Below are 27854 nucleotides of genomic sequence, written 5' to 3'. Positions count from 1 at the left end.
GTTCCTTCCCCATTTCCAATGTCTAAACAGCATCTCAAGCAATCAAGCACTGCAACCAGGCAGCACAATGCACAAAGGAGGAGCGTGAACTATAATAGGCCCCTCGTACCTCACCGTGCCTCAATTTGCTAAATGGCCCCTTTAAAATAGGCAACAATCTTCCTTCAGCACAGACCAATCACTTCTGCTACCTTTTGCTCTGCAACACATTCGAGTCTCTCTCATTGCATTTCTATGCCAAGATCTCCTTCAGACAAAACATTCGTTTTAGAAGACAGAGATAAAAGAGAGAGTGGAGCAGGTAGATAGTATAGTACTGTAGATGAAGAAAGAAGGAGGAGAAAGCATCCAAAGGGCACGGACTTCTTTCAAAGATGTCTAAGAAAAAGAAAGAAGGGGCCAGTTTTAAAAGATAAAAAAGGAAGTGAGGGTAGAGCACTTCTGTTAAAACCTTTCCCCCTCGAGCCGACTTTCTTCACTCAAACAGGCTTCTGCCTAGTTCACATGCCTTGTAAGCAATGCTGTAAAGTAAAATTGTCTATAATTAATAACATGATATGGTTGCATTAATCAGACAATTTATCACATATATCATTATCTTCTAAAAAAGATGTATGTAATAATGAATATGTAATTACTGATTCATTTTGATTAAATCATTTGTTAATTTTTAAATATAAAAATAATTCTTTAATATTCAAGTGCAAAAAATTATGTTACAACCGCAGCCTTTTTATATAATGAATATTTAATAATTCATTTCAATTTAATAATAAATCATATTAATAGATCATTTATTATTAAATATTTAAAAATACGTAAGTGTATAAACCTAATGTTACATTCACAGATTAACAGCTCTACTTTATCTTTTTTTTAGCCTCTAAATCACTTCCCCTGCCTTCAAGGCATGCCAAAAATATATGTCCTGAAGGTAAATGGAATGGAGAAGAACATAAATAAAAAACAAAAATAAGTGCTGTCTTGGAACTAAGATTATTGTTTCTTATGCTCACCACAGTGGTATAAATTTGATTAAAAAAAAAAAAAGTGTAATGTTGTGAAATATTAACTATTTAAAAATGACCTATTTTATTTCCTATTTTAATACAGCTACATATGTAAATAAAATATATATTTTTAATCACTTCCCCTGCCTTCAAGCCATGCCAAAACATGTGTCCTGAAGGGATACAATAAGAACGGAATGGAGAGAACAACAGTAAAACACAAAAATAAGTGCTGATGTGAAACGCAGCAGCAAACTTAACATTGCCTGTGGGTGTTTGCTTTGCACTCTGAGTCTTAATGTATTTTAATTATGGATTTGAGTGAATGGATGACTGCAGCAGGGACATCACTGAGAAGTGAGCACTGCATTAGTAAAACTGTGGCCCTCATCTCAAACACAACACGTAGTCAATTGATTGCAAGTTTTAACTAAATTCTCTCTTCCTCCTACAACAACCCCCCCCATCATCTTCCTGCCACACTCCTCACATTTGATATTCATTCTTGTGACAGAATGTGTAATTTCTATGCATGATATAGTATCTCAGGCTGTATACCTCAACAAGCTGCTCCAAGTAATTCATGAGGTGCTGAGCACAGGCTTATGAATTATGAAGACTGAGAGATTACAGATTCAAGGTACACTTTGTCCAACGTTTGGCAAACAGGCTGTAACTGCAGATAAATGAGTAGAAATTATGGGGGAGGGAGAGAGAGAGAGCAGGCTAGCCATTGATTTACTGGCCTCCTGTATGATGAACTGAAAAAAAGTCTGGATATAAACAATGCGAGCTCAGCTAGAAGTGTCTAGTGAGGGTTCATATAGAAGAGAGCCTCTGTTATGAGAGTTGTGTGCTCTCTTTATGGCACGGTCCATCTGGATGGACTGTTGTCTCGGCAGGGTCTCTTTCCACAGAGAAACAGCACCCCAGCAGGGTACGAGCAGCTCGCCTACTCTCACAGCCAGTTTCGGTCTGAAATTTGATATTAAACATGTAATGTTGCATTACCAAACACCCAAACAACTAAGAGATAAACTTCTCCTGAGTTTGCAAATGGCTGCAGTTATCATTTTCTGTTTAGTGTGGTTATTTTTTATATAAACATACTGGGAGTAATGGCTGTTGAAGATTTAGCTTTGCCATCACATGAAGCACATTAAAAAAAGTCACTTTAAAATTGTAATAATATTTCACAAAAGAATACTGCTTTTACTGTATTTTGGTCAAATAAATGCAGCCTTGGTAAGCATAAGAAACTTATTTGAGAAACACCTACCAATCCAAAACTTTTGAACAGTAATGTAAAGGGCTGTCACACGATTTTAAAAAATCCTTGATTGCATTCTTATTCCAACTAATTATAATGGCATCACTGCTATTATATATGCATTTTTTGTAATATTAAAAGCTACTGTTCGCTTAAGTTTATTTTTATTACTACAAAAAATAAATTATAATTATCTGATTGCTCAACTAATCATCAGAATAATCAACTGATTACTCGGTTGGCCAAAATAATCATTAGTGACAGCCCTAGTACTGTGTGTATAAAAGCTATTTGAATGTCTATTAAAAGCAAAATGTGAGTAAATATTCAGCATCAAATACATATGTTATGTAATCAATTAGATTTAAAATTTCAGTCAATTGACAGCCTTTCAAATCAAATGAACCACAAACTTCTGTGACCTAAGCATCCAAAAATTCACTACATTTTTATTTTTTTGTTGTGTTCCTTACTGATCTCTCTTTTTCAAATGTCCTGATGCACACTTATATCAATCACCTTGGAGGGGGGCACTTTAATGATATTCTGACACTGACAGCAGGCTCAATCCAATATATAAACACCAGCTGTGGACCTGAAGGAGGGGCAAATAAAAGCCCAGTGTCAGCAAATGCACTGTGCGCTGTTATTCAGTGGGTGAGTGGGTGAACTAATAAATACCAGAGAGAGAGAGAGAGAGAGAGAGAGAGAGAGAGAGAGAGAGAGAGAGAGAGAGAGAGAGAGAGAGAGAGAAAGAGAGATCAAAGAAACTGCAGTGATATGGGTTGTTGGAAAGGTCCCTAATTTAATAAAACAGGGCGACTGTCATCCTAGCCACTGCACCTATTCATTCATGCAGGGCCATTAAAAAGACACAGCCGTGCAGGACTATAGTGTTTCATTAAAGTTTTCTTTTATGATGCAGCATGGACTTGTGCCCCATGAAGTGCCTCTGTGTGTCACATACACCGATCAGGCATAACATTATGACCACTGACAGGTGAGGTGAATAAAACTGATTCTCTCTTTATCACGGCACCTGTTAGTGGGTGGGATATATTACGCAGTAAGTGAATATTTTGTCTGAGTTGATGTGTTAGAAGCAGGAAAAATAGGCAAGTGTAAGGATTTGAGCGAGTTTGACGAGGTCCAAATTGTAATCGCTAGACAACTGGGTCAGAGCATCTGTAGGTTGTTCCCTGTCTGCAGTGGTCAGTATCTATCAAAAGTGGTCCAAGGAAGGCTTGTGCCACAAGGATGGGCGGCCAAGGTTCATTGATGCATGTGGGGAGCAAAGGCTGGCCAGTGTGGTCCAATCCAACAGACAAGCTACTGTAGCTCAAATTGCTCAAGAAGTTAATGCTGGTTCTGATGGAAAGGTGTCAGAATACACAGTGCACTGCAGTTTGTTGTGTAGGGGGCTGCATAGCCGCAGACCAGTCAGAGTGTCCATGCTGACCTCTGTCCACCACCGAAAGCGCCAACAGTGGGGACATGAGCATCAGAACTGGACTACAGAGCAATGGAAGAAGGTCTGATGAATCACGTTTTCTTTTACATCACATGGATGGCCAGGTACGTACACGTCGCTTACCTGGGGAACACATGACACCAGGATGCACTACGGGAGGAATGCAAGCCAACGGAGGCAGTGTGATGCTTTGGGCAATGTTCTGCTGGGAAACCTTGGGTTCTGCCATCCATGTGGATGTTACTTCGACGCATGCCGCCTACCTAAGCATTGTTGCAGACCATGTACACCCTTTCATGGTAACAGTGTTTCCTGGTGGCTATGGCTTTTTCAGCAGGATAATGTGGCCTGCCACAAAGTAAACATGGTTCCCCATGGTTCTCCTGGTTTGAGGAGTATGACAAGAAGCTTGAGGTATTGACTTGGCCTTCAAATTCCCCTGATCTCAATCAAATCAAGCATCTGTGGGAAGTCCAATTCATGGAGGCCCCACGTCGGAACTTACAGGACTTAAAGGATCTGCACAGCACACCTTCATCTAGCGGAGTCCACACCTCGACGGGTCAGGACTGTTTTGGCATTAAAAGTGGGACCAACACAATATTAGAAAGGCAGTGATAATGTTATGCCTGATCGGTGTATGTGTACCACTATGCCATGGCTCTGACAATATAAACATATTTAAATGCTTCATTAGAGAGCAAAGTCAGGTATGACTCACAGGCCGAAACGGAATCTCCCATTGTCACTTATAAACTCTGTGGAATAGACTGAAACATGGCACACTATGTTCAAAATGTGTACAAAAGCTGGTTCTAGTTTGGGTGATACACGTGTTGGCCCTACAGGCAATGCTTTGTTATAAGCATAGTGCAGTGTTGGGCTTTCTGATCTGATGATCTGCCATGTTAAATTTTGAGCTAGATGAATAAGTCATGTCTTCCTCATTCTGTCTAACAGGCTGGAGATCAGAAGAAGGAGAGGAAAAAAACACATCCTCGTCACAATCTAAAAACATGCAGTTCAGAGAGATGTACAGTAAGCAAGTGTAAGTGTAGTGCAATACATAAAGGCCGAGCAGATATGGAAGTTTGCTGTATGAAATGAGGTGCAATATCTTGCAATCATCACGGAGGTGAGAGGTTCAAGGCGGCAGGTCAGGTGCTGACGAGAAGGTTTGAAACAGAGTGCTGGGACTAGAGATCTTGAATCAGCAGTCTGAGCCCAGACGAATGGTGTCATTTACAGAAAGCGATGGGAGACACTTTTTCACCTGCCTCCAGAGAAAGAACACACACATGCAGGTGGCTACACACATACACAGCCTCACTTTACCAACGCTCAGGTCCTCAAACCAGAACACATCAACATCTATCTACAGTTATCAGATTTGCTAGATTTCTTCTTCGATGAGATTTTCCCCACCCCTGTTGCTCTGTACTAAATTAAATGCCAAATAACAACTAGGCATCTCCACAGTACCAGTAGTTTGGTAAAATAAAATAAAATAAAATAAAATAAAATAAAACAATATAATACAATAATAAAATAAAACAATATAATACAATAATAAAATAAAATAAAATAAAATAAATAAAATAAAATAAAATAAAATAAAATAAAATAAAATAAAATAAAATAAAATAAAGCCAGAAAAACAAAAGAAAATATGCAAAGCAAAATAAAAAAATAATTAATTAAATAATAAAATAAAATAAAATAAAATAATACCATTAAATAATTTTAAAAAATGAGAGATCTAGATCTTAGAAAACATACAATATGTAGAGTAGAATGATTACTCAAAACAATGCAGAGATGGCCACATAAAGATCTGTGAAGAAAAAAAAAAATATATTACTTGTGTCTAGTCTTTCTGAACCTTAGAGTTTGAATACAACTACCAGATCAAATGAGGACACAAGTTAATGCTACAGTAGATTTCAGTGTTTTTGGTTTTTGAGTCATTAGCCCCTTGCAGAGTTGCCCATGGTGGAATATTCTAGGTAGAGACACTGAGCAGTCCTGAGTTAGACATACTTTTTTGAGATTATTTGAGGGCCTAGAAGCGGTTCACATGGATGAACTGACCATCAGCAGACTAAAGGTCACCCCATGGCTCAGACCTTGTCAAAAGCAATTACTTCCCTGTCTCATTCAATGCAATAGAGAAAGCTGAGAGTGAAAGGTCATGAAGAGCACGGCAGTTCAACTGAAATGTACGTCAACAAGACTCCTGTTATAATGCTGGTTTGGGATGTTTGGATGTCAGCCTTTGGGAAGTTCATGCAACTTAGGTAAAGAAAAACTTAGGTAAAGAACATAGTTCCTGCTGAAAATCTAAAATAATTTGGCGCTAGTTTAAAGTGGGGACAACAATAATTGTGGCCTTTCTTGACAAGACCCAACCTAGCACAAAAGCCTTTTAGCTTGATCTAGACATTCTGAATGTTCCGTCTTTTCTTTTTACTCCCTCCTTTTCAAGAAAGCCATGACCGGAATTTATGTTGTTCATTTATGATTTGATTGGGCCTATTATAGACATCCGATGGAGGGAAAATCTTTGAGAACTTTAAAGATCTTTTTAGATGAAGAGCACTGGTAGAGGAGAACACTCTAAATTTGTGTCACAGCTTTGGCTTCTTGCTGACTCAGAAAGGCCCAAATTTACAGCTGTGGCCTTCACTGGTAAAGGGGGTTGGGGGGGGTCTCTGTTTTTATCTCCGAGCTGAGTTACAGTCCAAGAACAGAGTTTATGACTCATACTTCGAGTGTGCAGATGTGTGTGTGTGTCCATGAAAGAGAGTGAAATAAAGATAAGAAGAGTGAGAGAGAGAGCAAAAGAGAAGTCAGGGCTCAACAATAAGAAAGGACCTACAGCCCCAGGACAGTGTGAGATGCTTTTGGGTGAGCTGACCAAACAGGTTGGTCCACTGTTTTGTCACTACATCTCAAAATGTTGATAATTTACATGTGTTTTATGCCTTGTAACTTCGCATTTTGTACAATGTACTGAATATTACTGTTGCAAATTCTGCTGGGAAAAAAAGTGTGTTAACACTTTACACTAAGGTGTCATTTTTAACGTTAGTTAATGTATTAACTAACATGAATAAACAATAAACATATTACGATATTTAATAATCTTTGTTAATGTTAGTTAATGAAAATACAGATGTTCATTGTTAGTTCGTGTTAGTTCTAGTGCTGTCAAAGTAAATGTGTAAAATGTGTGTGTACTGTGTGTTTATTGTGTATAAGTACATTCACATAAAGTATATATATATATATATATATATGAAGATAACATTTACCTTAAATGTATACACGTGTGCATTTATACATATATAATAAATATACACAGTACACACTTATTTATTAAGCAAACAAAAACTGTGATTAATTGCGATTAATCCTTTGACAGCACTGGTTAGTTCACAGTGATAAAAGCTGTAGAAGTATTGTTCATTTTTAGTTCATGTAAACTAATGTAGTTAACTAATGTTAACTAATGAACCTTATTGTAAAGCATTACCAAAAAAGTTAACAGAAACTCACCTGTTAATGCTAATTAAAATACAGTCATTTTTTGTTTGTTCATGTTAGTTGACAGTGCATTAACTAATGTAAACAAACACAACCTGTGATTTTAATAATGCATTGGTAAATGCTGAAATTAACATTAACTAAGATTAATAAATGCTGTAGAAGTAGTTTATTCTTAGTTCATGTTAACTAATGTAGTTAACTAATGTTAAGTAATGACGCATATTGTATAGTGTTACCATAAAGGTAAAATAAAATAATAAAAATATAATATGAAATCATCTATAATATGAAACATCCCATAAACAAATAAATAAAAAGTGTTACATATATGCATTAAGGTTATAGAAATTTTAGATTTACTTCAATTAATGAATTAATTGAAATTCAGCTCCATCTATTGAACTGTCATCACAAACAAAATTTTACTATGCTTACGAAATACATGAATCATTTGCACATAGTTAGAACCTTTTTTTTTCTTCTTTTGTTAAAAAAAAAAAAGATGATTAAATAAATATGTTTCCATCTGATACATAAAAATAGATTGCTAAAAATAAAATCCATATTTTTCTGGTAGTGGAGTCAGCCGGGCCAACTGAGCCAGCCAGGGAAAAAATGCATTTTATTGTTGAACCCTGGAGATAAGGAAAAAAAAATGATAAATGAAAAAGATACAGAGTAAGAAAGAATTGCAAAGAAAGAAAAATGTCTAAACACTTGGCACTACACTTTCTGCTTGGTCCCCTAGGTTCATTCCTATACCAAAAGTCTCCCATGCTGCTTTGCTTTGTTTCCCTCCATCAATGAGCAGATGAGATTAGCATAGCGTTGGCCATTCTACATAATATGAAATCTATTTGAGTTATGAGCCTCCATTCAGCCACCCCCATTCAGCATAATCAACCAATTTAAGGGTGCAAATTGACTTGCTATTGGAGTACTGCGGCGTTCGGCAGTGCTTGATGGGCAAAGGGCCCACCGAGACTCCAGCCCACCCTTCTTCTGTGCAGCAAATCCATTACTCACCCACTGTACATCAATACACAGACAATAAATTAATAAGAGAGCCAAACAAATAAAACCTGTGAGACGAGAGACTCCTGTCGATTGATCAGAAAAAAATGTGGGGAGGTGGTCGACCCGTGCCAGAATGCTGCATGCTAAAACACTTGCGCAAAAGTGCCTTTAATTAACAAGCACCTCAGAGCAATAAGCACCTTTTGAATGTGTGATTAGGGCATAATGTTTATTAATGTGTTTACTCCCCTTTGCATTAGTGGCAGTCGTGCTGGTTGATTAGAAGCTCAAACAAGGACAGAACGTTGGAAGCTTTGGTAATATGACAGTGCGTGCAGAGCAAATGTACTGCAGAAAAGGGGGAATTGGATGCATGTGAACTTGTGACGCATTTCCACAAAAGCCTTCGGTGAAGGCTGGAGCAGATGTGCTGTGAGGAACACAATGGAGAATGACATGAATGAATGAAGTGGGCATAAATTTTGCTAAGTCTCAAACACTTGGACAAAAAAGCAACAAGCTGAAAAATAAAATAATATAAAATTTAAATCAATAAAAAAAAAATCAATACATGATTGTTTTATCTATCCACCTATTTAACAATGTACAAGTTTTGCTGTCTGAACAACAACAAATCATTTAATAATATAGTGCATGACTTAATGACTACTCTAAGGAAATCTATTAAACAGAATCACCGTCTGATCGATATAATTATTGTCTCGATAGACTAGCATGCAAACGTATTTGCAAAACACAGAGAAACCTGCCCTACTAATAGGAAGGAATATCACCACTGTATTTGGTTTTGTGTCTAATGGACTAGAATTAGTGGTTTTAATGGTAAGAGCCTGAAGGGAAATAACAGAGGGAGTTCATAAGTGTTATTTTGTCTTATTGCTGAAAAAGAAATAAAACCCCATTAAACGAGTATAAATATTTGAAATGGCTACATGCATTGTTCAAGATCGAGACTGCGCCCTACATATCGACCATTGGAGAACAGTCACAAGTTAACAGTCTGTAGATGACCGGAATAGTTCACCTAAAAATGGAATTTCTGTCAATTTTTTTTCACCCTCATCCATGTGCATGTTCATGTATCCCTGTTGAAAAAAGCAGCATATGCTGGTTAGGTATGTTTTGAAGCATGGTAGCTGGTCCTGAGCTGGTTATGAGCTTCACGCCTTTGTTTTCTTCAGTCGAAAGAAATTATGTTTTTTGAGTAAAAAATTGTTTTTTAAGAAAAATATTTCAGGAATTATCTCCATATAATGGACTTCAAAGGGCCGAGGAATAAGGGTCTTCTCTGGCAAAATGATCTGTCATTTTCTAAAAAAAAAAAAAAAAATAACCTCCTATATGTATATATCCTAGGCTGGGATCGTTTAGAGCCCTTTGAAGCTGCATTGAAACTGCATTTTGAACGTCAAAATTCACAGGCACCACTGAAGTCCACTATATGGAGATAATTCCTGAAATGTTTTCCTCAAAAAACATAATTTCTTTATGACTGAAGAAAGAAAAGCATGAACATCTTTAATGACAACAGGGTGAGTACATTATCTGTAAACTTTTGTTCTGAAAGTGAACTACTCCTTTAAACCGGCCATGTGCTGGTTCCAAGCTGGTCCTAAGCAACTAGCTCTTAACTAGCTTATAACCAGCTCAGGACCAGATCAAACCAGCTGCCATGCTTCAAATCATACCTTACCAGCATATGCTGCTTTAAGGGATAACTTACTTTCTTCTGTGGAAAATTTCAAGTTGCAGTTACAATGAACTGAGCTTTTAAACTTCTAAAACAAAGCAAACCAGTCTAATTTGTGCACATTTAAACTGGTTTTGTAACCCAGATCAACTGATTCACTAAGGAGATTTACAGCCATTTCAGTAGTTCTGCTTTTAACTTCACACAGGTTTGGAACTTGAAAATGACAATTTTGTACGCACACATGCCCCCAGAGCAGGACTGAATCTCAGGCTTATTTTCCCAGAGATAATGTAGCAGCTTAGGCTAATGTTTGTTAATGCAGACATTATGGCCTTGCGTAACAATAAAGCATTGCCTTTTGTCTGGCGTTCACAGCCAGGAATCTACATCACCAGAGACTCCGCTTAATGCTGCTATTAATGACACTCAGCAAAAACCAACAGGCGGGAAAATCACAGATTCGCTGCTAATTAGTGCCATTAGCCAAACGTGAAAATGTTTGTATCAGAGAAGACCCCCTTCCGCTGGCACATGTGGAGCAGCCACACCAAATCCAGTAAGTGTGTGAACCTTGTGTATTTCCCCTTTTATGCTCTGAAATCCTCTTACAGAGAGTGCAGGCAATACAATTCTGCAGAATGGAAAAAAGGGGGTTGCGACTGAGGGCTAAATTTGAGAAAGAAGAAAAAAGAGCTGGGCGCTAGCAGGAACAAGACTTTAATGTCAAGTTGGAGGAAAGCCAGTTCATTGTTCCCAGATTCAGACGATTACTGTGCACAAAAGAGCCTTGCAGTCACATATTAAAAGTGCATGTGGAAACTGAGTCATGTATATAACGAATACAGAAATAATCATTATAATTCTAAAATGTTCTTATTCACTGGGTTCCTGGAACTAGAGAAAATGCACAGAAAGTCTTTCAGAGTCCAGATAGCCTTTTGCATGTTAAACATGGATTTATTAAGCCACCAAAGGAGCATATCTGCATGTGTCTGAATGCTGTGTGCTTTTATGAACTGAAAAGTGAAGCGAGACAGGAAAATAGATGGAAGGGGGTCAGGAAATGGCCAAATCTGAACCCCAGGAACACCACTGGTTTATAATGGCATGCTACTGCTGCACCATTGAAGAAAGAAAGTGGAAAGAAAAATAACTCTTGAGACTTAAAAGAGTATTTAAAACTGACATTGTGCGATGAAACACACAAAAAACACTCGAAAAAAGTCAAAGACATCTGTCTGATGCTTCTGTGCATATCCAAGCATCTTCCTATAAAAGTGGATGCGGCCATTTGTAAATTTTATGGGTGTGGCTTCCAGTCTCATCTGCGTCCAGCTATTTTTAGCTGTACAAAACAGCTTATTTTGCTGTTTGATGTTGCAAATTGGTGTGTCTTACCATATTATTTTACCTTAATTACAAACACTCCGGTTTGTAGTGCAGACATCTCTGCTATTGTTATTCTTCTCTGTTATTCTACTCTATTCTACTCTGTTATTCTTCTCGTTATTTCCCTATAGCGGATAATGAACTAGAAGTCTCACCCATAGGCTTACTTCCATGTTGAGGAAAAAGGTGGGTACTAAAAATTAAAAACACACACAAAGCCCCCTGCACTAGTGGCTATAAAAAAAAAATGCATAAAATGTGAAATTATTTTATTTTATTTTATTTTGACAGGTAAGGTCATTAAATAAAGTATAGAACACTACCTAAAAGCCAGGGGTATCTGTGTAATTTAATTAAAAAAAAAAAAAAAAAAAAATAAATAAATAAATCCTTCTGATAAAAAACACATTTACATTTGATCAAAGCAAACACACCTGAACAACAATAATATTAAAGACTATGCATTTTTGTAGAGAAAAGAAAAGAAAAGAAAAGAAAAGAAAAGAAAAGAAAAGAAAAGAAAAGAAAAGAAAAGAAAAGAAAAGAAAAGAAAAGAAAAGGCTAATTTGAGTTCTGTTGCTGGGTGTTGGGCAGTCTGGGGTCAAGAGCAATCTTATTAACTCACAACAGAAGGTGCAGCCAGGCCTTCACTCTGCCTCCATTAACACAGGCCATACAATGCATTAGCAACACATAGGCCCTGAACCAGTCTACCGGCCTGATAGCCATACAATTCTGTATCTATGCCAACCAAGTTACCACACATTCAGGATTGGATAGACCAAATGTAATAAATGAAAAATCGCTGGAAAACACATTTTTGTTGAGTACTAATCTGAATATGTGCCATCATCAATATCTATGATGGTCTGGCACCATGCAAACAAGATCAATGGCTTCACATGCAAGAAGCAGCATTAACTGATTTTGCAGATAGAATGTCAGTTTTAGACATATCAAAGTCTCTCTTTATACACAAGTGTGCACACACAACCAAATTCAGAAATGCAGCCCAAATTTCATTTATGCCTAACTTGAGTAGATTCATAAACAAGACAGAGTGCCTCCAGGCTTTTTTTAAATGTTTTATCTTGTTATGTTGTATGTTCCCTTGGTCTAACAAAATTGGAGTTGTAAATTGGTTCTGCAGACCATCTCAGCAAGACACACACCTCCTAACTGTGTTTGAACTGGGAGGAGTTTGCTACAGTATTGATTTAAAAATATTACATACGCCGAATCTGTAATGGGCTACCACTCAGTATGAGCCACCTGGCAAATTCAAACAGAGATTTTCATTACAACTGACAATTCATCTTTAAAGACCTAAAGGATTTACTCACATATTCTATAAATCTAATAACCACCGGCTGCGAAGACACAGATGCCACACGAGGTGATCTCAAGTTGGAAAAGTTTTCTTTCACACAAGCTGCTTCCCTGAGTTATGCTAGCTCTTAAAATGTCTACATTTGTATAATTAGCTTAATTTATGTTTTAACAAAACTAAAAAAGGACCGCAATGACGTGTAGAATGTGCCAAGAGTAAATGTCTGCCTCTCTGACTGTACTGACATCTCAAAACCAAAGAAAAGGAAAAATACAGCAGCTCTGACCTTTAGACCAGGACAACAGAAAAAGAACAGGCGCAGGACTGCTGGAGACCTTTTATATGTCTTTGATGTTTTTAAATAAGTGCTGTATGTGTTTAAGGTGACAGCTCCATTGACGTTTTTGGTAAGCAACAGCCACCTCTATTTAAATAGCCTTGTTACTCCATCGTTTAGAAGTATTAATTAAAATCTATCTATCTATCTATCTATCTACATCATTCAAATTTCTACTATAGATCTGCACCGTTTGCTACCTCAATTCAAATAAAATGAAAAATTGAAAAAAAAATCGAAATAGAAGACATTCTAAAGTAAACACACATAGACAAAGGATGTGATCCTGAAATTCCCCGCCAAATTTTCTTAGCTTTAAAACTTAAAAAAATATTCTGTAGTGCACCGTTAATAATAAATAGTATAAACAATTATTCCAGCACACATATTTCATTAGCATAACTTTAGGCTGTTTATGATTGCCACGCTATTTGGCACATTAATACAGAATGTGCAGTCACATCTTTTGGAACTTTTGCTGGCAGAGAAAATGAAAAAAAAAGCATAAAATTTTATACAAAAGCTTCAGTTTGGTTAAATATGTTTTGGTTTGGTTAAATATACACTGTAAGCCCGGATTTTGTATCTAATTAAACCATTTAATTACAATTGAACACAATATTTAAGTTTTACTGCATTGCTTATAAAATATAAGTAGATTCTACTAATTTGTAGACATATTTGAACCTGTGAACCTGTGAAACTTAAGTTAAATTAACTCGTATTATGAAATTTATCTCCTGACCACGCCTCCTCCACCGGTGCTGCGAGTAACAGCGCCATTTTGTCACTGTGATTGTGTATGAATTTAAGCTGTGGATGAATGTGGAAATTTAGATTTAGATAGTTCTATTGGCATTGTTTTCCGCCATTTATCTTTTATCACGTCCCTCGAGAAACTCTTTGTGATCGGCAAAAGTTGTTGTTCGTCTAAACGACGGGACATTTCTCATCCGTTGATAGCTAGTGTTCTCACTCGCCTGCGCTTGAACCCCTGACTGGCGAGTTCGACTAACATTTTTTGCCTTTTTCTTTCAATGATTTCTTTTTCACTCGAGGAGCTGTTGTTTGTGAGGAGCGTAAATTTAGTTTTACTCATACAGTAGCCGCGATTCCAGCCGAGGAGCGACAAAGGTGGAGCTAATATGGTGAGTGCAGTACGTTAATGTACCACGTTTAATTTAGACATGGCTATTGTTTGAAAGCGTAAGTTTTCGTTAATTAGCGGTATAAATACAAAGGCGGATGAATATACTTCTGTTCTATCTAGGTTCAGAGTCCTCTTAACGACTATCTTGTTTTGGAAGAAAGAAGAAATGGAAGAGATGCTTTGAAAGTGTAAGTATGATCCTAATAACTGATAAGAGAGCACTGCTATTTACACATTTTCCTCCTGGTTTCACAGACAAGGCTTAAGGCCAGTCTCAGAATAAAATAACATGTTTAATAACATGACAAGGAGTCTTTACTGAAAATACCTTGTAATGACATATTTTAAAATATGTCAGTGCCATTTTTCTTTTCTCAAGATGCACACCAGTAAAGTTTTTAAGGCGTTTTTATAAAAGCTATTTAAGTATCTTAATTTAAGTAAGGCCTAGTCCTGGCTTAAGCTAAGCCCTGTCTGTGAAGCCCTGTCTGTGAAACCCTGTCTCTTTGTTCAAACATGGAAATTATTCAAGAACAAAACAATTTCCTTGTTCACATTTATGCCACCTTCACACCAAAGTTCAAGATCAACTGTATGTCGTGGGTTAACTGAGACCTGTTCTGAGGATGATCACTTTGACTAGCACAGTGTGTGTCAGAAGATTATTCATAATGATGATGGTGTGAGTCTGTCCTGCACTCATTCCTGTTGTTTACAAGCTTTCCTGAATAACACCGATCTTCCTGACCATATGCCAGTAGTGTTTGTATGTGGATTTTACTTTAAATATTCTGTAGATGTACAATTAAACGTAAACCCTAAAGTCTAATTACCATCTGTAAACTGGAAATTTTCTGAGAGCTGTACCACCTAACCACTGTATCTGACTGCTCCAGATTAATTTAGACATTGATAGTGTTGCCATAGAAAAGCGCAATTCCCAGTCTATTGACATGAACAGCTCACAAGCTGAACATCACAATGTTGTCCTCTCAGAATTAAAGTAATTATGACATGGTGTGAAGGCAGCATATGACTTTGAGTATTTAACAACAGCATTGTCTAACTGACTTGATAATGTATTTGTCGTTCTGTTTCTTCCTCTGTTAGGAGGCAGCTGACAAGACAGACTTCAGTAAGAATCCTCAGCGTTGATCAAGAAAGTTCACAGCTCACCTCATCTAGAGTGGGAATCATCTTGGAAGAAAGCTTGGTAATGGATGAACTGACCAATCTCAGGCCTTCTATGTCCATTGTTTTCAGACTGATTTCCCTGCCTACACCTGGACTATCCTAAGTGTATGAAAAGTATTTTATATTTTTTGTCGGGAAAAGGTGAGCTGACACCTAAAATTCAGTATTGCCAATAGTGTGAACTCAGAGTGTGGAAAAAACATATCGTTTTGATGCTGTTTGTTGCGATTCTGAGGAAAACTTGTTTGTGTGCTTAACGATAAGTTAATTTGTTGAACTAGTATCTTTTTGAACTTTTTTTTTTCTCCCATGTTTTATGGGGAAATGTTTTCAGGATATGAAAAAATGGTTTTGTTGTGTTTTCAATTGAATATTTGTAATTGAATTGATTTAAAATAAAAGGGAAAATTGCATTAATGTTCCTTTATTTGTTTGCTTTTTTCTTAATTTTCTAGGTTAACAAATTGGAAAAATAAAACATTTGATATAGATTTAACTTGGAAATTAGTATATTTGACTTAAATATAATAGTTATAATAATTGCAAATGAAATGATGTTACAAAACATTTTAAGTTAAATGAAATGACCTTTGTAATTCATATTACAAAACATTTTAAGTTAAATAAACTTTACATTACTTAAATTTTTTAGGGCAACCAGTTTCCTCCAATTTTTTAAGTAAATTCAACTTATCCGGGTTTAGAGTGTATGATGGTGACAAGTGAAAGGGTAGATAAGCAAATAAACAAATAAATAATGACGTTAAGGCACTTACCTGATTTGTGATTGCATGAAGAGAACAGCACATAGAAAAAAAAGAGAAAAGCGATATTAAAATGTATGGCAACATAAACCACAAACATACATGAAGAAAACATCTTCATAGCAAGATGCCGGCGCATCAGTGCAAATCAATAGAAATGACAATAACAGCTATTATGGGTAAACACACTCATACATCCTTTACACACTCTGCGAGAGCAGTGTGTGCATCCCTGACCAATCAAAAGAGAAGTCAGATATCACTGTCCTGACCTCACACAGACAAATCGATATAATCATCTGCCCAAACTCGTCTGGATTCAGCACACGGTGTGAGCTGCGTTTCTCTGAACTGGAAGCTATTCTCTGTTCGTGAGGTTTCGAATGACAAAACCTGTTGAGTGTCCTGAAGAATCATTCTCCTGTTAAATTGTCACCTGTGTTTGACTTCAGGTTGAAAAGAAGCCATCTCTCCCTCTCCCTTGCTTTCCCTTCCTCTCGTATTTCCATGTGCCTCATTGCGTGACGGCCATCATTAAACACACCATGCCAAAACTCCCAAGATAACTGGTGGGCATACAGTAGTAACGTGATTAGCGCATGTGTTCGTTTCCTGTAAGCGCTGAATGATGAACCCGTGGCCTCCTCGCTAATGGGCGTTTTAATCCACAGCTTGAGCAATGAGTGTTTATAGGCTCCTAGAGGGCCCTCATTCCACATTAATATTTATCCACTGCTTTTAGCCATTTTGTTCCTGCTTAGCATAAGCAGCCGGGCTTGAAATATATCACCTCAGAAAACGCTCTCCCTTTCTCCTCCTTCCTCAACTTCATTTTCTCTCTACGGTCTAATTTTGTGTGTCTGCTGCTGGGTGAGTAATGGCCATTGTTTCTGTGCAGAAGAGGGCTGTTCACCTTGAGTGGGTACCATGTGTGGGTCCAGGTTGGCTTTATTCTTTGCTGTTCGTCTTTCCTTTTTCTGCTTCCCACACACCTAACCCCAGGCCCCTTCATTTGCACCTGGTTTTCTTTCTTTTTTCTGTTCATACTTCAAAGTTGGAACTAAATGAGGTCTGCCCTCTTTGAAACACACTAGATAGGAGGCCACAAGGGTTCTAGTGCTGTTGCTGCTGTAAAAATGTGAAACAAAAATATGATTTATTCCAAGATCAGCCAGGAAAATGATTGTGCAGATTTGATGGGTTCATGTTAGTATTTACATATTAAGTGAGCTCAAACTCTGGAGATTTGGTGATTGTGGAACAGATATTGTTTAAAATAAAATAAAATAAAATAGAATAAAAAAATGTGTTTATGTATATTTTTAGAGCTGTCTAACAATTAATGGCGATTAATCGCATCCAAAATAAAGTTTCTGTTTACATATTATATGAGTGTATACTGTGTATATTTATTATCTATTTAAAAATATACACACATACTGTAAATATTTTGAAAATGTATTCACATGTATATATTTGTATTCATATAATTGACAATATATATTAATATTTTTAATATTAAAATTTTGTATGTATGGTCTCAGCACAAGCTCCTCCCTTAGGAGGCACTGCACCACAAACAAAATCAAAAGGAACAAACTCTTTGAAAGCCATTTTAACAGTTCATATTTGCAAATAAACAGAAAACTTTTGACTTCTCACCCATTTAGCCAAAACATTTTTATTCCATTTTCATGTTTTTGCCTTTACTTGCTTTCACTTTTCTCTGAGGTAAATTATCCTAAATTGCAAAGGAAATGGGGGCCAGAAAACCTGATGCCTTTCTCCAATCATTACTGAATTTTTCATTAGATTACAAGCTGCTTCAAATCTGATACCTGTACTTTCAAGGCCTTCGTCCACAAATTATGTGGAAGATGCTGAGGATATTTAACAAGGTGGTGCACAAACACACAAACACATACTCACAGACGATCTTATTGGCCAAATGAATGCAGAGTCTAGGCAGATTTGCTTCGGGTCATAAACCTCAGTATACAATGCTAATTAAGGTTGTGGTTACTCAGAGAGAGAAAGAGAGAGAGTTTACAGCCCTAATGAAGCACGGATAAGAGGGGATGTCTGCCATCAGGAGGCTAATTACCTCAGCACACAGGTCTCTTTCATAAGTCATGCTTCTGAGGTTGTTTGAATCCGTAATTCTGTATTTCTCATAGCCTCTATTAGGTTTTTGGTAATTTCGCGTTTCTATGGTTTCTTATCATTCTGAACCTTCCTCAGGTGTGAGTTAATAGTCAAGGCTGGCTAATACGGCCTGAAGGACGTGATGAACTTCCCTCGCTGATTCTGAAGCTCTGCAGACAGAAATTAAAAAGTTAACTGTTGTTTATGTGTGTGAGATGGTTTCCAGTCTCTCTCTCTGCATGAACCGAATTTCTAACCCAATACATTCCTTATCTTGAAGACACACTTGGGCAAAAAGGAGAGCACATCAGCAACTAACAGAGTCATGGGTCAGAGGTTATTGACGGCTGCTTTAAAAAGAGCATAGGAGCGTAGACAAAGACCCTGCTCTGTCATCTATCCAGAGCTTGAGGTTGGAATTGACTGGCCTTAGGTCAAACCTGCTCAGGTGTAATTGTGTGTGCTGAGAGCTAAAAAAGTGAGGAGTTGACCGTAACCTCCAGAATAAAATAGCAGACCCCAGAAATAGGAACAGACCCCAAACTTTACCCTGACACAGGAAGTCTTGGTCTAACATTGTCCACTCTTTTCTGAAGCGAGCTGATACATGCAGAGGACAATGCGAGACCAAGAGCTATGCAACACCTGTTTTATCAAAGAGATATTTAGCGATATACAAAAATAGTGAATGGAAATGGCAATCATGGAAAAGGTCAGTGTGTTCAAACAGATGGTTCACCCAAAAATAAAAAATTGGCATTAATTACTCACCCTCATGCTGTTTTATTAGGATTATTTATTTAATCAAATTAAGATATTTTTGATGAAATCCGAGAGCTTGCATAGACAGCAACGCAACTACCATGTTCAAGGTCCAAAAAGGTTGTAAGGACAACTGTAATGTTATGAAGCTATGTCGATACTTTTATGTGCAAAGAAAACAAAATTAATGACTAAAGTCTTCGACGCACTTTCATGAGAGTAATGCCTGTTTCACACATATTTCGTTTGCATTGCGTATACAGTCCGTGTGAATAAAGTATGCAGTGCAGAAGCAGCACAGGATGTGTCTGCAGTCCGCTCGTGATCTGCAGATGTCACAAACACAACTTTTATCCGTTATTTTGATTTCAAGTCCAAACGTGCTTTTTCAGCATTGTGATCCTTTTTTATCACAGTACAGTAATATAATTGTTCATAGACATATTCATGTTTTAACTCAATAAATATAAATAACATATTATTCAATGTACTTGACTTCTAGATTTATATATTAAATTGCTCAAGCAAGTGGCAACACATTTAAACACAGAATATGTATAAATTGAGCTATGACAAATATTGAAATTAAAACTTATCACAGACAGAAACAGTTGGTTTCCGTGGCTTTCATTTGTTTTAAATCTTTATTAAAAGGCTGTCAGTTTAACGCATTAGCTTAATTAATTAGTTATGAAAAAATAATGTGATTAAAATATTTTAACGCAGTTAACGCACTGGCCGTGCCCCCAGACCTGCACATCATCTTATATTTCATATGGTTGATTGCTGACAAATATGATGCAGGGCAACCACTCTACAAATGCAGTTATGCCCTAAAATTCAAGATAATGGTGCCAAAAATGTCCCTGTATGTGTTTTGTCTCATATTTATATACATCACATACCACACAATATCACATAGGCAGCAAGAGCAATATGAGAGTGTTGATTTTGTCTCGAGCTTAAATGTGATTTTATACAACAGTTCAGTAAATAAGAAGTTGATATTATATTTTAAACACAATATTATGTGTTTTTGCTCACTTTTACAGAGAACATATTATCTTTGAAGCCATAGCAGAACTGTTGCACGTCTTCGAGCAACACAGCGGGGTTTAGTTTCTGAATGAAACAGCCATTTGAACGAATCGAATCAAGTGAGTGAATGATTCATAAAGACATTTACCGCCACCTGCTGGCGGATTTAGTTTCTTATGTAGAGTATCATTTCATTAAAAAGAATAAGAAGAATAAAAATAAAAACATTAAAGGGATTGTTCACCAAAAAAAAAATAAATTCTGTTATCATTTACTCACACTCATGTCGTTTCAAACCTTTCTTTTGTGGAACACGACTGTGGAACAAGACTGTTGGTAACAAAGCTCTTTTTTTTTTTTTTGTATGAACTTAAGGAATCCCGCGGGTCTTAAAGGAGAAGTCCACTTCCAAAACAAAGATTCACATATAATGTACTCACCCCCTTGTCATCCAAGATGTTCATGTCCTTCTTTCTTCAGTCAAGAAGAAATTATGTGTTTTGAGGAAAACATTTCAGCATTTTTCTCCATATAATGGGACTGGTATGGTGCCTCGATTTTAAACTTCCAAAATGCAGTTTCAATGCGGCTTCAAACTATCTCAGCCGAGAAAGAAGGGTCTTATCTAGCGTAACAATCGGTTATTCTAATAAAAATAACACAATTTATATACTTTGTAATGCCAAACGCTCATCTTGTCTTACTCTGCCTGGAGTGTTTTTGTTCCGGTTCATGACAGTTAGGGTATGTTGAAAAACTCCCACGAAAGAACCAAAAAGCTTCTTTACTGTTCCAATATAATATAATATAATATAATATAATACAATATATTAGTGTAAATAGGCAATATATGCATGTTTAAAGAGATATACAAGCGTAGATGTAAAATCTGTTGTCGGTTGGGTGTTGGGGGATTTTCTCCACTGATTTTTGGGAGGAAAAATGTTCAAACTAAATTTGTAAAACATAGCCAGGAGTATTATATTTTATTGGCAGCAGAAAGCATTATCAAATTCGAAATACTATTACTCCATTCTTAAAAAGCAGAAGGCGGAGCCTGAGGGGATACTTATTTACATATGATAAGATCCACCCACAGCCACCTAAACACACACAACGGCAGTCGCAAGGCACCGTCGGCAAACAAACAGCATGGACTCCCTTGTAGTCTCCTTACTATCATCTGGCATAGACGCTCATGTTTAAGCTTATTCCATATCAACAAAAAGCAACAATGACCCCAGTGTGTGGAAATGTTTCTTTTTCTTTATTATTCTTATTCTCATTTCTTACAGTCCCTCTTAACAATTCATGAGGAATTCTGAGATGTTGGCAAGAATGTACAAGCAGCCACGTACGTGCAAACATGAGTGATGTGATCAAAACTGAAGAGAGTTTGTAGTTTTACAGATCTTTTCATTCTGATGTAAGTACGCACTAGTACGAGGTACATGAAGTAAGCACTACAAGGGTATGTATTCATCTGTGGATTTGAAGATCTAGTTCAGAGCGGGTAATGAATGGCATATAATTCTCTTTGACTCACCTCGCAAAATACGACAATGCACCGCGGAGTTCTTTTGCCAAAAAACAGAAGCGGTCTTGAAAGTCGTCCTTGTAAATGCCAGCGCTGTCATGCGGGAACTGAGTCAAACGGGTCGTCCTGCTAATTAGGATAAGCAGCACGTGAAATGACTTTCCGCAAGCAACCGTGCTATTTACATAAACAAAAGCAAAGCGTTGCTTTTGAACTTTGCGGCTTGGGCTTGTTAAAGAAGGCGTCATTAAAGATGTGTCAAACAAAAAACCAGCGGCGCATGTTGACAAGACCAAGAGCAGGCCACGGTGAATTTCAGAGAACGCCGGGAAAGGTCAAGGTGGTGTATCTTTTCCTCGGCACACATAGACGGAGATGGGCCGCAGCTGCAATCTCTCTGTGTCTTAAAATGAAGTTTATATCTGAGAGGGGATGAGAGGGTGAGAGATGTGAAGAGACGGAGAGAATGAGGAAGACAGGAGAATGGGAGAGATACAGCCGCATTGCTCTCCACTGCACTTGCTTTTGTTTTGGTGTTATTGAGCCTGTGACAAGTGTGAACTGCTCCCTATCAGACCCTGCCAATCTCAGGAGATGCCACTCAGCCAGACAGCTAATACAAGAGGAAATGATATCAGCCAGACTGAGAATCTGCTTTCTTTAACTCTCTTTCTTTCTTTTTTCCTGTTTGTTCATATTGTTATTTTGTTGCTCATTCTCTCATGTTTGTTTGCTTTCTTTAATTCTGTTGTCTCTTCTCTCCTTTTATTTTTATCACCTGTTAATCTGTTTATTCCATTAGTTATTTCATTCTTTTTTGCATCTCTTGTTAAATTGTTTGCTTTTGCTCCTGTTTTTCATTCTTTTGTTCTCTCTCATTTATAGCTTTTTTTGACATTGTCATAGACATTGTCATTTGACATTGTCATTCATTCATTTCTTTCTTTTTTTCAATTATTTTATTGTAGTTTGTTTTTTTGTTGTTTCTTTTTTCTTTTTTTTCTTTTTTTTCCTGTAGTTTGTTCATTATGTTGTACATTCTTTATCTAACTTGTTCTTTGTAGCTCTTTCTTTCTTTATCTTTCTTTCTTTCTTTCTTTCTTTCCTCAATTATTTTTCTAGTTCGTTCTTTTGTTCTGTAGATTTTTCTGTCATTTTTTCCCTTGTTTTTTTTGTTGAATTGTTTCTTTATTTTACTTTCCTTTAGTTATTTATCACTCTCTTTCTGTTTTTCCTTCTTTCATCATTCTTTTGTTTGTTCTTTCTTTCTTTTTTTCTTTCTGTAATTATTTTACTATTGTTCATTCTTTTGGTCTTTCTGTCATTATTTTTTATTGTTTTTTTTTTTCTTTTACTTTCCTTTAGTTATTTGTCGCTATTTTTCTGTTTTCTTTCTTTCTGTCATTCTTCCGTTTGTTCATTCATTCCGTTATTCCTTTCTGTAATTTTCTTACATGTTTGTTTAATCTGTTGTTTCTTCTTTATTGCTGTTGTTTGTTCTTTGTCATTTTTTATTTCTGTCATTCATTCTTTGTCATTCTTATTCAATCGTTCTTTCTTTGTCACTCGTCAGTCATTCCTTATGTGTTTTGTACTTTCTGTTGTTATCTTTTTTCTTTCTTTTTCTTTCCTTCTTTCTTTCTTTCTTTCTTTCTTTCTTTCTTTCTTTCTTTCTTTCTTCTTTCTTTCTTTCCCGTCGGCCTCTTGTCTCCCTGAGTGTTGTGGAAGAAAGGACTGGTGCTGCCCTGAAGAACCAGGCTGGAAATAAAGTCTTATTTGGAGTGATATTCGGTATAGACATTACTGTGGCCTACTTTAACACACAGTGTCCATTTGGGAAGATGGGTTCAGTCTCTTTGAGCTTTCTTGGAACCCGTATCAGCCCCTAATAAAGGTCAGACCACCTCAAAGCTGTTCGGCTCCCTTATGGGGTCATTACAGGCAGGTCAGAGTGTGTGAGTGTGATATTTCTCCAAACTCCACCATGGACAATCGCTTGAGTAAAAGTCACTCAGAACAGCACACACCTGCTTTTGGATTGCACTAGGTGTAAATGTAACAACCACACTAGCTGCTGTTAAAAAATGTATTTCACCATGAACATGTCTAATGAACTGCATGTTTGCTCTGAACACTTTGACTTTCGGATTAAACACCATTATGTCTCATGTTGCATTAAAAGAGTTTTAATATTTGAAAGTGAGAGATCTGTAACCTAGAACCGTGCAAATGTCCACAGCCTTCTGGTTAAACTAATGAAACAGACTTCTTAACCCTTTGAGAATATTTAAAGCATTAATCAACACTGAATATCAAAAACAAAAAAGAACTGCACTCAACATTAACTGCAGATGGTGTGTTTCACACCACAAAATACGGTGATAAATATAATGACTGCATAATTTATAATGAGCTATGATGAATAGTGTATGAATATATGGTATAATATATTGGGTAGCATAAATAATTAAGTCAAAGCAAGAAACCAGATACACGGTGGCCCAGAAACCATTTGGACATTGAAGCCATGCTTAATACATGTGAATGTCACTGCATTAGATGAAATATGAAACCAAGTGGGCTTTAAAAACAAAAACAAAAATACATTTTTAAAAAGTGAATTTCATATATTAAGTTTGCTGTATTACAGTATTACAATACATATACTAGGGCTGGGTTTTGACACAAATTTCACGATTTGATTTGATTCAATTCAATTCTCATTCACAAGCTTGTGATTCGATTCGATCACCAATTCGATTTGATTTGATTCGATATTGATTATTTTGGATATATATCAGGTACAGTACATGCCAAATTTTCTCAAGGAAAAAAAAAATCTTTCAACTAAAGCTGTAAAATATATAAGAGAATCAGTTGGTACAAGATTATAATATTGAAGGTTAAAACTGGATGGTTTGTGCTATACAACTGCTTAAATCACACTCAAGTTTTTTATAATAAAGTTACAATTACTTCAGGTAGTTTTCATTTTTTTTACATATAAACATCTAAATAGATGTTTACATAAAAACATCATAAAAACTTGGATGGATTTATTCAAACATAAAACATTAAAGAACAGCAAAAAAATATATAATTAATATGTTATGCGTATATTTAGCAAAACGCTCCTCTCTACAGTTTATTTTTCTGGCTGACTAACGAGTTTATGATCACATGCTTTCTGAGGTAAATGATGTTACATGAATTGTTTACAAGCTGTTATATTGACGTCTTTGCGCGGCTGAAACACTGATTGATTGATTACAAGAGACAGGATACGGATTAAGTTTTACTTTTTCTGAAAAGTACATTGAATTTGAATGCATCACACTAGATCTCAAAACAGCCTTTTTATTCCTTCTGCGGTGAATTTAAATGCTTCTCACCAGATCTCGCAGCACTGTGCAGTAACAGTGTCTGTTAAACCTGTTCTGAGCTCGGACAAGTTGATAAACGGTCCATGCTGCGCATCTCAAACAAGCAGCGGGATTTTGTTTCCCTTTCAATTGCCGTTTGATGTTTCTCATATGAAACAGAAATGTCAGCGCTTATGAATTGATTAACGCGGTGGTCGCACCAGTGCGACCGCTCACAAAATTCACACTGGGCGAGAAAACGGTCGCAGTCTGGAGCTTTGGAAGGAGATGATCAGTTCACATGCACTACGCACTGACGCATCTGTAGACTGCCACTCCACTGCCACTCTCCAGCAATCTGCCACTCCACATTAAACAGCACCTAAACGGCATTTATTGTTATAATACTGCAAGACAATGAATTTGGAATCGGAGACCTTGTTTCATATTGGATATTCCATCCATTAACTGAAAACAGGCTAGAATAATCGATTCCTGGGATTCTTGAAAATCAATATTGTTTCGTAAAAATGAGAATCGATTAAAATCGAGATATCGATATTTTTTACCCAGCCCTAACATATACTGTTTGAAATGAAGCTGTTTAAATGTGACGAGTGAAGTAATTGCAGAAATGGAATATATACAGAAATACATATGAAACGCATAAAGACAAAACTAGAGAGAGCTAAAATGAACACATAACAAGATAAAATAAACAGCGATTTAAGAAAAATCTAAGAAAAATCAATCCCAGCATGAAAAGACCAAGACAAAAAACTGATTTATAAAAAGGTAGGGGTTTGTAATGACTTATCAGTCAGGGCCAGAGGAGTCTATTACCTCCAGACTGTATATCAAGTGCCTTTTCATTTTCTGCTACACATGGCGTATCAGAGGCCATGGCCTCCACGGCCCAGGTTTCATTTCAAGGTTAATAAACCTTTACCAGACAAGACACTGGTGTTTCAAAGTGATCCTGGCAAGCTGGCGTAGTCGCATACAGGTGAAAAAATAGCTCTAAACAAGAGTGCAAATTTCATCAAATGAGAGTTTTTCATAAAACTTTAAGGGTAAAAGAAATGTCTAGCATTTGAGTATGACTTAACTGATTCTAGTTCAATCAAGTGAGCTGTTTGCTTCACCTGCCTGCCAAATGTAATATCTACCTGTCGATGAACAAGGCAGAACACGTGACAGCAATGCAGTGTGGGATGCGATAGACTGCCAAGCGCAGACTCGATTGATTTGTCTGTATTTGTTTTTCTCTCTGTGGAGTAACGGCGCACATCAGCGTTTCTCGCTTCATCTCTGGTGTATTACAGCGGCGCCGCAGGCCATTAACATGACAACGGTCGAGAAAAATGCAGCTAGGGTTGGTGAGGTTTACACATACAGCTTGGATTTCCAACGTGTTTGGTTTTTGAAAGTTACAGTGAGAGCAAATTAATTCAACTGTGCACCATCGTCTGACACGAGGGAACTAATCAACTGAGTCAAGCTGTGTGGAGCCAGCAGAGCGGGAACGTCTGCAGTGTGAACTGTGCTGCATGCAGCTCTTACCATTTTTCAGCAGTTTGAAAATGCTGCAGAGCTTCACTTTCCCATGACCACCATGGGGAAGAAAAAGAATGTTTGGAATACCACTTCCGAATACTTGCTTTATAACATTTGCTATTTCATCAATCTATGAATTGGTAGTAAAAAATAATCAAACAAACAAATCACTGTAAAAAATGACTGTGATTTTAACAATAAAAGACTGTAAAAATAAGTAAAACCTATTTTAAAAAGTAAAAACCTATTAATTGAAAAAAAAAAAAAAAGAAAATTGACATTCCCCACTGCGCTACATTTCATGTTTACCTTGTTTTCATTGAATAAACACTGTTTCTTCTTAGTTTTTCCTAATCAGTTGTGTTCATTAGGGTTGTATGTTACATCTAATGTTGTTAAATTAATATTTATTGCATTATTTCAGTGTCATGTGTGTTACGATGACGGTGTGTGATAATTTGTGCACCTTCTATACATGTTAGTATTTTCCTTCTCAGCTTGTGGAAAAGCTGCTTGTGATGAACTTTCGTCCAAAAGTACTAAACTGATTTTAGAACTTCAGTAGGTTGGTATATAAACACTATATTAGTTAAAGAAATACGTTTTTTTGAAATGTAAATTTAAGTTAAACTCGTAAAACCTAAAATGCCACAGCTGCCAGTTTTTTTTTTTTTTTTTTTTAAACAAACAAAAGTATGTTAGTGCTGTCACTAGGGTTGGGTAAGGAGAACCTGTTCAAAATTTTCAAGAACTGGGTATTCGATAAGACATGCATTTCGGTTCTGCTTAATAATTCCTGCGTTCTGCGCATCAGTATTTTTAGATCCGCGTGTGTTCGGTGTTAAAGAGACAGTGGCCAAATAAACATGCTGCCTGTCATTAATGTTAATGCAGGAACAAAAAATCATTCACTGATCTTGACTGAATATCTTAATTTTAAAGTTAATCTATATTTTACTTATGAAAAGAAAACTATATGGTGTATTTGATTTAAATTTCTAAATTTCTATACCTTCTATACCTATAATTTGTTCAGTTGTATTTATTTATGCTATTGCTAATTTATTTGCTTGTTCCTATTTTATTACTGACTGTTTACTTGCCTTTAGCAATATAATGTTTGAAATTTATATTAGTCTTTTATTAGTTGTTTGTGCTGTGTTTTTTTTTTGTTTTGTTTTGTTTTTTTTTTGTTCCTCTTAGGCCTAAGTGCTATGTAGGCTGCTGATTTTTGCTCATGTTATTCAAATGCAACAGA

At 36.5% G+C, this 27854-nt stretch overlaps 1 protein-coding gene and 1 long non-coding RNA gene across 2 annotated transcripts in view; one reads left to right on the top strand and one right to left on the bottom strand.

Annotated features, from left to right (window-relative positions):
* Nucleotides 1–27854, bottom strand: part of ctnna2 (catenin (cadherin-associated protein), alpha 2) — a 423497-nt gene that overhangs the window by 218368 nt on the left and 177275 nt on the right. The gene's annotated exons all lie outside the window — the stretch shown is intronic.
* Nucleotides 13809–15848, top strand: LOC127163918 (uncharacterized). The gene is made up of 3 exons (XR_007827557.1): nucleotides 13809–14235; nucleotides 14358–14425; nucleotides 15348–15848. It is a non-coding gene; the product is annotated as an uncharacterized LOC127163918 (long non-coding RNA).

This window comes from Labeo rohita, chromosome 1 (genome assembly GCF_022985175.1).
Source record: "Labeo rohita strain BAU-BD-2019 chromosome 1, IGBB_LRoh.1.0, whole genome shotgun sequence".
Taxonomy (NCBI): domain Eukaryota; kingdom Metazoa; phylum Chordata; class Actinopteri; order Cypriniformes; family Cyprinidae; genus Labeo; species Labeo rohita.
The sequence above is the reverse complement of the archived record's forward strand: the minus strand, read 5'-3'. Positions and strand labels throughout refer to the sequence as shown.